The sequence below is a fragment of the Echinops telfairi genome, unplaced genomic scaffold (genome assembly GCF_000313985.2).
Source record: "Echinops telfairi isolate 266 unplaced genomic scaffold, ASM31398v2 ScPeMD7_31;HRSCAF=116, whole genome shotgun sequence".
NCBI lineage: Eukaryota > Metazoa > Chordata > Mammalia > Afrosoricida > Tenrecidae > Echinops > Echinops telfairi.
In genome coordinates this window covers 62985162-62999548 of record NW_022103928.1, presented here as the reverse complement: position 1 = coordinate 62999548, position 14387 = coordinate 62985162, and the positions used below count along the sequence as shown (strand labels likewise).

At 51.9% G+C, this 14387-nt stretch overlaps 1 protein-coding gene across 4 annotated transcripts in view; it reads right to left on the bottom strand.

Moving 5' to 3' along the window:
* Positions 1-5472: 5472 nt before the first annotated feature.
* Positions 5473-14387, bottom strand: part of ERC2 (ELKS/RAB6-interacting/CAST family member 2) — a 987816-nt gene continuing 978901 nt past the window's right edge. For all 4 annotated transcript variants that reach the window (XM_030885545.2, XM_045290032.1, XM_045290033.1 and 1 more), the window contains one exon: positions 5473-8414. The gene's annotated coding sequence lies outside the window, so the exon portion shown is untranslated. The remainder of the gene's footprint in view (positions 8415-14387) is intronic.

The following is a 14387-nucleotide window of genomic DNA, read 5'->3' as shown; positions in this document are numbered from 1 at the left end:
AGCTATGACTTGTTGGAGTTGTAGGGAGAGGTTTGTTATTGAAATAGTTTTTCCTAAACATAGTCCCCTGGTTCGTCTCTCACATTTTAACCTCTCACAGCCGTGTCAGGTAGTGCGGAGCCGCAGTTTCCCTCCTGGTGGATTCAGCAATGGAGGCTTCAGGCGGTTCTATGGGTGCTCGCACCAAGAGCTGGTGTGGCAGAAAAATCCCAACAGCGAGGTTTGGTTGGAGGTGAGTCTTGACTACCACCCTGATGACCTGTCCACTCCAGCAGGCACCCTGCTGTTCCTGTTTGGTTGGCACTCCCTTCTGAGGAGAAAGAGGGCAGTCTCTGATGTCGCTGTGACCGGTTCAGACGGCTGTGCTCACGTGATGCTTACCTGTCAGCTCCATTTCCCTTTCTTATTTGGGCACCCACCCTTTCCCCTCTCCCAGTCCACACCGTCGGGATTCAACTCCATTCAGAACATACAAGGGGCACGAGGGATGGAGTCATGTCTTCTTCCCCTTGGGGACAGAGAGCCAGGTCTGAGCCTCACCTGCACCCTGGCGAGGACCAACGAGTGCACGAGACACCGTGACAGTGAAACCAAGGAGAGGAGGGAGGACGTTAGTTGTGCCCGAGAGAAGCCATGCCTGCAGCCCGCGCCCCCTAAACTTTGCGTGCGCAGTCATTCTGCATCTGTTCTTTTGCTTTAAGGAATCTTGTGCTGCTTGGCTTTGTTTTTTCTCTCCTTTTTTGGAAGGGGGAGTCCTTCAGGAAGAGTAAAGATATACTTGGCCAAACACGTATCATACCCCCGCCCCGCCTCGCCCTGTCAGATGAGAGAACCATAGGCCCCGTATCCAGAGAGTGGCAATTATGCAGACAGGAAAGTTACATCTTGAGCCGAGGCTTCTGTAAGTGAAGTCAGTGAAGTGACAGCGTCTCTTTTTAAACTAGAGAGCGGTTGGCTTTGCCTGGTGTTTGGGAAAGGGTCCACTCACCACAGTGAGCAGCTCGGTGAAGAATGCGCGTGTCATGGTCCACCTGGGGCTGACAAGGCTAAAGATGGCAAAGATACGTGCTTAATGGGAGCTCTCCAGAGGAACACAAGCAGGGGCGGTTGAAGGTACCTCTATGTAGAAAGTTATAGTGTAAAACATGAAAATAAAACTGATTTATAAATTATCAAGGGTTCACGAGGGTGGAAGGGTGGAGGGAGGGGGGAAAAGAGGAGCTGATACCAAGGGCTCAAGTATAGAAAGTAAATGTTTTGGAAATGATGATGGCAACATATGTACAAATGTGCTTGAAGCAGTGGATGTATGGATTGTTATAAGAGCTGTAAAAGCCCCAATAAAATGATTAATTAAAATTTTTAAAAAGAACTTAAAGAAAGAAAGAAAGAGAAACAAAGAGACCAAGCAATTGTGAGGGAATGGGCCACAGGCTGGAGGCCCATGTTGGACACCTTGCTGGCTCCTGTGCTTCCTGGGATGACAAAGCCAGGACCTGCAGGCTGGACAGCAGGCTGGAGGCTTCAGCTGGTTCACAAAGTTGTGGGGCGTGGAGAGTCCGGAAGGCGACGGCCAGAGAGCAGACCTGAGACTTCTGCAGGCCTCTCACCCACTGCCATCAGGCTCGTTCCAAAGCACAGTGACCCTCCAGGACAGGATAGGACTGCTCTGGGTTTCCCAGACGGCAACTCCTTCTGGGAGTCGGCAGCCTCATTTTTCTCCTTTGGAACCCTTGGTGGTTTTGAACTGCTGACCTTGCAGAGAGCAGCTCAACGTGCAACCCACCACACCACCACCAGGCTCTTGGCCTCCAAACGCGAGGCCAGACACAAGATAAGTGTGCGTCAGCTAAGAAAGAGCAGCCTGCGTATCGGTTCCTTGAGGCCACACCGCAGAGAAATTCCTCTCTCCACTCATCTCAGGTCTCAAAATGGAAGGTGTCCCCCAAGCCACTGCGGGTCAGAGTCTACGAGTCGACACCTAACATTAATCATCACAGGTACATTGGGACAGGAGGGAGGGAAACACCCAAACAAAGGAGCTATTGGCTCAACCCATTTGGGGGCTCTTTTCCCCCTACTACCTGTCACCAGTACACTCTTTCAAAGACAGAGTGTCTGATCACGTGTCTTGGCAGTTGAGAAATCCATCACAAAGCAGGAGAAAGAGTCACCACCAGGCGGAAAGTTGTCAAACGTCCCCTCAGGCACATGATCAAGGGCACACCACCATGCATCATGTTGACAGCAGGTGCCCCGAAAGGAGAGAGAAGGGCACCTCTCCTGCGCATTCCTCCTCCCGCGGCGCCGGGCCCCAGCCCGTCCTGGGAAGCACAGTGGACCGATCCCGCTAGCACGCGGACTCGACTTGACCAGTATTTCAGAACACGCCAGGGACTCCCCCAGACAAGGGGGGTCTAAGAAACGGTCAGGGAGAGTGGAGCTTCAGAGGACAGGAGGACTCCATGCAGTGAGGTTTTCTGTAACAGCGCCGAAGGGACTGCGGGGTGGGGGGGTGGGGGTGGAGGGAAACAGCAAAACATTCACGAAGGTTCTCTAACCTTGTCAAAGGCACCAGACTGATGTAAGGAAAAGATGTATGTGTTTGGGGGGGCGTATATATGTATGTGTGTGTTGTGGGGGGTGGGCGTAACTGAAGAGGTGGTTATTCCAGCCCACCCAGCGCTCTGCGGGAGAAAAGCCCTGGCCATCGGTCCTGTAACAATCACAGCCCAGAGCACAGTGCGGGGCACTCAGACTCTGCCACTATGGGGCCACTGTGACTCAGATCTGACTGCTCTGCGCCGGGGCGGCTACAGGTCAGAGCAGTCGGATGGCAGCTGGCAATGGCACCAACTTGGGTTCTGGTGCCGCCTGCTCAACTTTCCTGAACATCTCAAACTGGTCTCCAAATAGGTTTGTTAACGGTTTATTCCCAAAGGGAGTCCCCCCGGGCTTCTGTTGCTGGGGAAGGTTTCTGAAAAGCCCGTTTCCCAGCCCAGCCTGAAACAACCCTGAGCCCCGCCCGCGTGGACTCTTCCCTCCTGGCCGGCTCCTCAGTCTCCTTGACAGTAACCGGCAGAAAGACAGGCACTGCTTACCTGCAGAAAGGTTCAGCGTTGCTCTCCCAATTCGAGGTGACTCTCCTTGTTCGCACTTTGGGAGCCACAGACTTTTACGCTTAGGGCAAACAATTCAACCTTCTCTTGTAGGGTACCTGCATTTTTGTCCTGATGTATTTCCGCAAGACAGAGGCCACTTAATAGTGGTTTGACCAAGGAGCCCTGCGGGCCCCCATCAGGAAAGCGGGATTCAAATGACTCAAGTTGGGAACTGATGACCACGAGCACTCTGTCTGCCTCCCTCAGCTGGCACTGAAGGCCCCTTTCCAACATGGGGACACCTGTCTAGGCCCCCGTCACTGGATTCTCGACTGCCGAAGAGAACTGACAGGCCATCACAGATGGAGAGTGGAAGCTTAGAAGAAGCAAGAGCTCCATTCAGACAGCAGGTTCCGGCCAGCACACCAGCTTTGCTTAGGCTTCCTTTCCCATCCGGTTTCATTTCTTCGAGGGCCCACACGTGACGTCATGGGGCAAGCCCGTGTCCTCAGAACACCTGTCAATGGAAGTCCCTGGATGGTACGAATGGTTAACCTGTCCCACTGCTACCTGATAGGCTGAGCGGGTTGGAGCCACTCTGAGGTACTTTGAAAGCAAAGCCTGGGGTTCTGCTTATGGTAAATCCATCCCTAAGACCCCGGAGGAGCCCAGTTCTACTTTGACACACGAGGTCACCATGCACCGCGGCTGGTTGAACAGGTGGCTCTGATGACAATTCCTTTGGGACTCATAACCTCCCAGGCCATGCCAGAGACCACATGTGCAACATGACAGCTCTACTGGGGCATGATAGGTGGGATTGGAGCCCCAGCCCCACGTGCTGCCTGCTGACTCGGAGCCCAGTGCAGGCCCCCAGCTGAAGGGCTTCCCAGCTCTGGGTGCAGAGGCTGGCTCCAGCACAGCCTGTTTGGGGGACCTGGGCAAGGCTGGGAAGGTCCTTGGTCCTCTTTCTCGTGGGATTAGAGATTACGATGAGGATGCAGGTGCTCATGTGAGCCCGGCATTTAGCACGACACTCGGCCTCTGTAAATGTGCAGTGCACCTGCTGGTGAGGCTCTGTATCCCTGGGTGTTCAGTGCAGATCCCAGCAGTACCTACCTTGGGGAGCTGTGGTTGGGAACAAACGAGTCACTGCATGCCAAGTTCTCAGCACACTGTCCAGTTCCTAGCCAACCCTGGATCGCGTGTGACTTCAGTACCTGTGTTTACTTGTCAGGAGTGCGGCTGTTGTTTGTGGAGGGAGCCCTGGGTCAAATGCTCAGCTGCTGATGGAAGGTTGGTGGTTTGAGAGGCCCCCCACTCCCTGGAGAAAGACCTGGTGATCGGTACCCATCAGGACACAGCCCAGGACACTCACTGGGCGATGTTCTCACCTGTCGCCTGGGCCAACCATGACCCAAAGGCACGCAACAAGAGCAACAGTATTGGATGGAAAATTCCAGGAATTAGAATGTTCATCCAGTTTTGGTGGTGGCCATTCACAGATTCACAGATGCTTGAAGCAGACGGGATTGACTCTTTACGACCCCAGTGCCAGGGCTCGCAACATCCAGTCTGTGTGGATATAGATAAGGCGGTCTGCTGCTCGTGTCCAGCAGTGATGGGGACCACTTTCGCTCCGAGGGCTGGTTTGTGGGTCAAGCGATAGCAATTCCATTCCCTTGGCTGGGGTACCATAAGCAGGCCTGAATGCATCTATCTTCTACACTAGAACCCCCTTCCTCCCCTCTGGAAACCATCCCTCTGACATCCAGCAAAGCTATCAACCACGTGGGCTCACCTACCCAATATCCTTGAAAAAAGGGACTGGACTCATGATCCCCCAAAGGACTTTCTTTAGAGGCTTTCTTTAGAGGATTCCTGTGGATCTCCAGGGAGTTTCTCCTCTCAAAATCCAGGGCGGCTCTGAGCTGGGAGCCATCTTTGCCACCTAGTGGAGAGAGCTTAGCAGACCCTGCAGCCAATGCTGTGGGAAGTACAGAGAAACAAGGATTGGGCACATCTGCAGGCATGGAGTGGGGGGAAGAGGAAGAAAAGGAATTGGAGTGAAAAGGCAACGAGGGAGAGAGGGAAAGGAGATGGAATAGGAGGGAGGGGCTGAGGGTCAGCGTAAAGCAAGAGAGTTAGGGAATGAGAGAAGGGGGGAGAGCAATGGCTTCTATGAATTCGTCCAATCACAACACAGGAGGGATTTGTGCCATGGTTTCTCTAGGTAAGCAAGCTTATAAACAACCTGCTTTTCTCCAAGTCAACAGGGCTCTGAGTAGATTTTCAAACTGGGATCCACGCCCCCGAGAGAGGTGAGAAACCACCACACCTGAGGAATTTATTAAGCATGGAATGAGCTCACTTCAGAAAGGAACAAAGTTTATTTGATGGATATAAATAAGGCAGTCAGCACAAAGAACTTCTCACACACACGGTAACACGTGTATGAACCATACATGTCGTGTACCTTGTATTCTACTGGACACAGGCTACGGTGACGGGAGAATACATGCCCACTGGGAGTTTCCAAAGAGTTCCTTAGGTTTGTTATGTATGTATTTATTTATTTTCATATCAATGTCCATAATCACATGGTCAATATCACAACCCACATGCCACTCACTTGAAGAAATACTACAAGAAGCACTATCAAACGAGGGTCTGGGGGGAACTAGATACACGACCCCTGGCAGCATTCAAACGCCACTCTACACGGAAACATCGCAGCGAGAGCTTGGGTCAGCCCGGGAGGTCTCGTCATACACACGGTTGACAAAGTAAATGGAGACCCACTTTCAAAGTTGCTTGCGGCGAATGGGCATACCGGATACACAGAAATCGTTAGGTACAAAATTGAGACTGTCCATCGAGATTAAACGGGGTGTACACAAGAGCCTGCTTCTGCTCAAAGCAGACTGACGCCTCCCACGGGCGTCAGTCTCCCCGGTTTGCACTGATTGATTCTTAACTTCCTCACGAGGGGGACCTGCTCGCGGTTCATCACAGTGTTTGTTGTAAACCCAGAGACGATTCTGAACATATGAAAAGGGTTCTTAATTTTTATTTTGCGGTAACCCCCAAACACTGGAGAATATGACACAGCATGGGGGAAAGATGCTATGTAAGAGACGGAAGCTTGATTTACTGGGGCCTAAACAATATGACCTCATGAAAGTCAGATTAGCAATACTTTGAACGAACCTAAGCGGGGTCCAAAAAATAATCCCTAAAGCAAGACCTGTGACAAAATTGGCACATATGTAGAAATAGCTCCCTATTCGTGGGCTTCTGTTGTGTGTTGCTTGCTTGCTTTTTTTTTTTCTTCTTTTCTGTGTGGAGGGGCTATCTGTGTTCCCTTTTGGATTTCCTCCTTCAAGTATTCAGCTGCCAAGTTCAGGTCAAGCCCTGGCTTGGGGAGACAGGGAGGCCCGCCTGCTGGCACACCCTGGACGCTGCATGGGGGTGCCTGTGGGACTGGGTTCTCCACGCAGCGTTGTGTTGAGAGAAAGGTGGAAAATACATTTGTGAAGAACGCCGCTGCCTGCTTCCCCAGCCAAAGCCTCCGCCCCATTGACAGCTGAAGGACAACATTTTCGACGTGAATGCGTTGGGACTGTTGACGCGACATAAGCTTTGACACGGCTTTCTATACTCGCTGACGACAAGAACAAAGCTAGAAGCAAGGGACCTCCTTGAATACAGGACTCCCCACCCGCCAAGAAGGGACAGTGCAGGTCAGACACGATGTCTTCTTCCTCCGGCAGCAAGGCGTCTGTCCCGGGAACATCTCTATGGCTCATGAGAGAGGTCCAGAGTTAATTGCACCAACATTTTCAGTTGTTTTTTTTTTTTAAGTAATAACAATGACTAAATCCAACTGCCAAAGACTTTAGGGTTATCTGTTTAGAATCCTTCTCACAGCAGCAAAGAAAGACAAACTAGATTGATTAAGGCCACTCATGCTTAAATTCACTGTTTGTCCTTTAGAAATGCAGATTTTTTTACTTCCCACTTGCGTACGCGTGGAAGGGTTTCTTCCACTGACAAGAAAATGGATCGATTTGAGAGCTGCACACATCGGCCACACTTCGTGAGTTTCATGAAGTTACAACAACTTGTTGTTGTTGTTGTGAATTTTCAGAGGAAACAGCAGGAGTTGGCTCCTCCCCAGGGCCGCATCACTGCATGCTAAAGAGCTCAGAATGGCAGTCTCTGTCCCTGGCGTGAGCTTAAAGGCCTCTGCACCCAGATGGTGCGCAGAGGCCCATACAGACACACAGCTTTTGTGATTGCTCCTCATTCATCAATGATTGCATGTTGGATGCTGACAATGCTTTGGAATCCATGTTGCAGACATGTATTATTTTTTTAGAAAAAGAACAAGAGAAAGTACCGTTTGTTTACAGAAAGACCTCAGCTGCACTGTTTGCACAGCACTTGGACCTTGAAATGTGAATGAGTCCCAGCTTCCTCACGGAGACCTGCACCGATGGGAATGGAAAGAGCCTGAGGCGGCCAGTCCGGCCGTAGCGGTGTCGGCGGACGGGCCTCGGGCTTTTGCCACTCCTCAGTACATGGTCAGGGGAGATAAAATTTATGGATGACCCACTGAGATGCGCCATGTATTGTCAGAGACACACACCATGTTCTTATAAGGCGATTTCTTGGCAAGTAGTAGTGGTTTAAAAAATTGATTTCACTTCCAACCTGGCCCAGAGGGAACCACCGATTACACCATCAAAACGCGGTTCTTGGAACAGCAAGTTAAAGAAACAGAGGAGGGTATAGGCTCAGTCTCTGTTGTTTTCCTTTCTAGTCCAGCACGCCCTGCACATTGGTGCCCTGGACCGCCCGCGCTACCCACACACAGCAAACCGGTACTGTCTTAGAGGCCAGTGCTTTAGGGATAATGACCCCCACTGACCAGCCCAGCACAGTCCCTGGCGAGGACGCTGCTGTCCCACAGAAGCTGAGCCTGCAGTTTATATTCCATGGGGCTCAACCTATCCAACGGTATGTGGGTACTCAGACAGAACGGCGGCCCCTGACCACACTTGGAGGGAAGATGCCCACAGGCCGACGGAAAGGGCAGCATCTGTCCTGATTCTCCAGCACTGTGTCCTTCCTGCCCGGCATGTTGGACAGACTCCGTGAGAGGCGCCAGCAATGAGGACGATGCCGGAGCTGCCAAGTGAGGGCGGACCTGCGGACACGCTCCGGGTGCTGGGTGGGGGCAGTGATGGGAGCCGGCCTGTGATCGATGATCGGAAGATTGTGCGCGCTCCTCAGTCAGCCCTTCTGACGCTGCAACAAGAAAGCACATCGTTTACTTAGATGCGTCGGCTCTTCTAACAATCCACACGTCACTTGTATCGATCACATTTGTGCACATGCTGCCATCATCATTTCCAAAGCATTCGGTACCCCCTCCTCTGTGTTCCCTCCCTCCTACCCCACCCTCGTGACCCCTTGATAAATTACAAGCTATTGTTATTTTCATATCTCACACCTTCACCCAGGTTGTTCGTAGGGAGGGGGACAGGCTATATGTTGATCATTGCCACCACTTCCCCCTTCTCCCTCACGAAAGCGCATCGCTTAGCAGGAAAGCAGCTGGTGCAGTGCACACGACACCTAAGCCAAGCCACCGGACGGACGGACAGACGACCCACAATGCGCTGTGCTCAGTGGGCACGGGGTGCATCCGTGTGAGCAGCGGGCAGGAAGCCCGGCGGGGTGCGGTGTCCTGCAGAATGCACCACTAGTGTGCAGAGCGCGCGTGCCCCCCAACCCCGCCTCCGGTGACGCACAGCCATTCGGGGCTCATCAGACCCCCGTCGTACCCCAATACCCGCTCCCTCTTCCACGTCCCACCCCCGATGCCTCCCCATTGGAGTTTCTAGTCACGGGGTTTTGAAGATCACTTTTCAGCTTGGCTTTCCAGAGACTGCATCTCTCTTACACAAATTGCCAAAGGACACGGAATCTCGCATTAAAATCTTTCATCGAGAGTTAATGACAGAGCTGACAGAGGACGATGGTCAAGGGCACGCAGCAGGCACTGAAACACCACAAGAGCGGCCGTTGGAACGCAGGCCAGTTTCTGCTTCAGCTGTGTGAACTGCAGCACGGTCGCTCGCAAAGAAACGCGGCCTACACTCCGGGCTCCGAGGGGCCGATGTGTCCCTGTGTGGTTGTGCAGACAAACCCGGGACAGGGGGAGAGGCCCCTTGCCGTTCTTCTGTGTGTCTGTGTCAATACCGCTCTCGTGGGGCCTCTCCGGGCTCGGGAGTTTCCGGCACGTGGCTTATCCAAGTTCTGGGGGTTTCCTGCATGCACCCTCTCCAGACTTTGGGAGTTTCTGGCACGTGGCCTATCCAGGCTTCGGGAGTTTCCGGTGCGTGGCCTCTGTGCTCTGGAGTTTCCGGCTCCTGGCAATCACGCAGGTTGAGCAAGCACATGCGCACACGCGCATCCACCCTTAGTGATCCGGCTAGGTGGTGGGGCTGCATCTTTTCGGAGAGCTCCAGGACCCCGTGTGTGCACAGGTGGGTTGGTTAGGTCAAGCCCTCGACAGTGGCCTGGGTGAACGCTGCCAATTCCTACCCTGAGGAGTTCGAGTTCGGTGCAGCCTTCAAGGGGAACTTGGTTGGGGGCAGGGGGGATGACTTTTGCAGAGCCCGCGGGCTTGCGCAGATCAGGTTACCCGTCTGGCACATAAAACCTCTGCAAGCGCAGCATGAAAACCGTGAGGCGGAGCCCGCTCTCTGCTGGGGCGCCAGGCATAGCTCTCAGTCTTTTGTGTATCGAGTTTTTCTTCACCATCCTTCCCTAGGGCTGGCTAATGATTTGAAAGGCCCGTGATCAGACAAGTCCAAAGACACCCGAAGTTGCATTGAAATGCGCCGGCCATTTCTGCAGATGGGGAAGCGAGTGACCGAGGACTGCCGGGAAGGCCCCCAACCAACGTTCCCTTGGGGATCAAGTCGTGAAGGACAATTGTGTCTTGTGCGGTGAGAAGACCCCCACCCCCCACCAGCTGGGTAAAAGCTCACCAGGCAGTCTCTGCCACACACCTTGGAACTTTCCAGAAAGGTGGGCTCCCTTTGCATGGACTGATTCCTTTCCCAGGAGGCTCCAGTGGAATGGAGGAACAGAAAAAAACAACGCACACTTCAAGTGACACATCGCCAGGCGTTAGAAGTGCAGACGACCCCTTGTCCAGTAGCTAATAAGCACTAGTTTAAAAACAAGACAAAGGGACACCAGCAACCTGAGGTGCTATCGTCTCTGGTCACTGACCCTGCCTTCCCGAGAGTCACCCATCCCGGACCTGGTCACTGCTGGTCCTCTCTTGCTGACTTAGTAGCTCCTGACTACAGGTCACTACTGAGCACTTGAAATGTGGCGGGTCCACACAGGTGTTAGCCAGGGGCGAAATACACGCTGACTTTTGAAGATTTAGTACAGAATTATTTGAGATAGGCTGTAAACTATCTCAGGAATAATGGTTATATCGATTTCATGGTGAAATGATGTTTTTTAACATATTGGATCAAATAGAATCTATCACTATAATTAATATAATCCATTTATTATACTTCTACATGGCTAGGAAAAATGCAAAATTACAGATATGGTTGGCTTCTTATTAAGGATTAAAGTCTCAAAAACTGAAAGGGATTCTGTAGGGTCCCTGTGATTTGGAGTTGATTGGATAGAAGTGAGTTTTTGTTGTTATTTATTTCACATTTCTATTAGACAGGCCTGGGTCTAGACTATTAGACAGGCCTGAGTCTAGACTATTAGACAGGCCTGAGTCTAGACTATAAGACAGGCCTGGGTCTACACTATATGCTATTTGCGGACAGAGAACAGGCAGTCTTGCCAATTTAGCATTCTCGGTCCCTTACCTGGAAAGACTGATTCAATCAACCATTCCACAAATATGACAGAGTACCTAGGACAGGCTGAATTCTAAAATCACACCCAGGAATTCCTGGGACAACATCATGCCCATGATTCTATAGCATGACCTGGCAAAGAAAGGGATTTGGGTCCAGCTATCTTTCAGGGAGATTACCTCAACGGTCTAATTTAATCACAGGAGCTCTTTAAAAGCAGAGTGGCTTCTCCTCAGGGAACACAAGGCATGAGCGGGAGTCACTGGGCTGGGTGGAGTGGGCAACAGGACAGGGACCTGAGTGCATCTCCTAGGGCCCGAGAGACACCCACCCACGGCTGACAGCCAGGAAGGAAAGAGGAACCTTGGTCTCACAGTGGCCAGGATTAGACTTCTGTCAGCCTCCTGGATGGGCTTCTGAGACCTTGTACAGAGCTATGAAATAATAAGAGGGGGTTGCTCTAAGTCACTCCCTTTGTGGTCATTTGTAAAGCAGGAAGAGGAACAAAAATAGTTCCTCTCTGTGCCAGGCAGTGTCCTTGGGGTCAGGGATACGATGGTGCAGAAGACGTCCAGGTGCATGCCCTCGTGGGGTTTGTATTCTCAGGAGGAAGACAGACAACGGAAAGATTACACAAGTCCGCCAATGTGCGAGGGCACTTGGATCTGCACCATGACGATGCACGCTGTACTCTGCAGCTGCTCACGGTTTATGGAGTGAATGCATGACGATGAACACACAGATCTCAATTTTGGGATGTGGCAAGATGACCACTGATATTTTGATGAACAAAGCAAAGATCATTCTGTGTGTGTGTATTTTGATAGCATTTTTGCCCCCACATGCACATAAACATTTACACATGCATCCGAATTTGTCAGTACTGTGTTTTTAAATTTTCCTTCTTTAGAACTTGTTTTGGATTGACCAGATTTCCTAAACCAAAGACTATAGACTATACGGTGCACAGCATAATCCTCCACCTCTTATCTGCTGGTTTGTGGCACTGCAGGAGCCTGTGTTACTATGACAATGAGAGCTATGGCAACGGTATTTCAAATACCAGCAGGGCCAACCATGGTGAACGGGGTTCAGCAGTGCTCTCAGACAAAGACAGGCTAGGAAGAAAGGTCTGGCGAAGCCTTATGAGGATCAGCCACTGAAAACCCCACGGTGCACATCGGAACCTTGTCCGCGCAGTGCGGGCCTGGAAGGCACTCAGGTGGACGGTGTCTACTACCGTGGCCCCGGCCTCGGATGAGATGGCGAAAACGGTGGAGAAGCGGGCACCTTTCGTAGCTGAGTTGTTGGAGCTGGCCTGAGGGCTGCGGAGGACCAGAAGCAGGACACGAAGATAGCACACTCTCTCTGCTTTGGGGACGCACGGGCACTGGGGCGTGGACTGATGCTGGCCATGTCTTGCTTCTGTAGGAAGCGGCTGGAGGCTCTGCAGTGTGGGAGTAGGAAGGAGGAGCAGAGCCTGGCAGTGGGCCCGGCAGCCCCAGGAGAGGCAGCTGTCCATGTGTGGAGTCTCACAGCTATTCCCGTAGATGGTTTTTCTTTGGAATAAAGACACCTGCCTGGGGACAGCTTTCTTCTCCTGCCCTTTGTGTAGTGATTTGCAGAAACGGGCTAGGGGAGAGAGAGTGAGAGAAGGGTCTTGGTAAACAAGGAGGGGGTTAAAGGGGAAACTCTTTCATCACAGTAGTAAAATGCAGGCAGTCTTTGACATCTGGGTTCATGTCCATTACAGCCCAGGTGCTTTCCAAATGTGTGCGGCATCCTCCCAGGTACAAAAGCAGACTCCCAATTCAACGACGGCTTTGGGTGCCTGCTCTACACATTGCCATGGGACCGGCAGGACAGGCGGGCCGATGGGCTGATGGACAGGGACCCACAGGGAACAGTTGGTGGTGGAGGCGGGGCAGCAGGGCGTCTCGTCTCGCACAGCAGCTCTGCGCTGGGGAAAATCCAATAGTGTCATTTCTGCCCAAAAGGGAAAAACAAGAAAACCCCAAACTGTAACTACATATGTGCTATTACTTAGCTTCTTTTAAGAGAGAGCGGAATGGGTTCCCCTTTTGACTCATGAAGATTTGTTTATTATTGCTGTGATCAAAGTGGCAATAAATTATGTTAAATTGTTTAATTTTCCTGATAGGAGCAATCACCTTGAAGCCATCAATGAAAAACACGAGTGGAGAGCAACATTTTACCTTTCTGCGAGGCTTCCGACAGCTCTGCAGGGCAACACAATGTAACAGTTCTGAGCCCAGAGCGCTGCACAGTGGGGGTGGCCAGAGCCAGGCCGGGCTCAGGGTCGCTCACTGCTATTAGAAGCCAGGCAACTGAAGGACTGTGTGTGTCACCCCTCCTCCCTGTGCTGGGAGCCGCTGGCCCTGGCCACTGTCTGCAGTGGAGGAATTTGTACACGTTGTGCACGTCCAGTGGCTGCAGTGTCTCGTTAGGGTTTATCTTCACTCTCACGCTTGCCTTCGGGATGGTTCTGAAGACTAGCTCCTACCGCGCCTGGGAAAGCAAAGCTCAAAGGAAGTGAGCGCCCTAGCGAAGGCCCCACGTACGGGGACTCGTTTGAACCCACATCTTCTTGCCTCAGAGCCCATCCACGCTGCCATAGGCCCAGGTTCTCCATCCTCCTTGTGCATACTCAACCTCTCCAATTTCCTCTCTCTCCAGAACATCTACACGACGCCCTCCAATTTTGTCATTTAAAGTCCTTCAGAAGCATCAACCCACTTCCTTTTTAGAAACGATTTATCTTAATACCACAATAGTACCAACATTTGTCTAATATACATATAGCTTCAAGGGGGTCCTGGGTGGTGCCAATGCTTAACACGCTGGACTGCTGACGACAAGGTTGTAGTCAGACCCACTAGGAAGCATCCCAGGGAAAAGGCTGCCCAACAGGTAACAACATGATCCGTCAGTCGGGGAAAGACTGAGGTTGTCCAGGAAGTCATCTTGGATCCACAATCACTGCGAATGAAAGCAGCCGTGAAGAGATCAAATAACGTATCGCACCGGGCCAGTCTGCTGCACAAGACTGGTACTTTGAGGACTAAGGTGCGCTTGACCCCAGCCATAGTCTTTCCAGCTGCTGCCCGTGCATGGGAAAGTTGGACACTGAATACGGAGACTGAAGGACAGTCACCGAGTCTGAATCACGGTGCTGGGGAAGACTACTGAACGTGCTGTGGCTGTCAACAGAGCAAGCACATCTGTCTTGGAAGAAGTACAGTCAGAATGCTTCTTAAACAGGAAGCTGGAGGGACTGCCCCACGTACTTTGGACACGGTGTCAGGAGACACCAGACCTTGGAGAAGAGCATCCTGCTTGGTAAAGGGGGGGG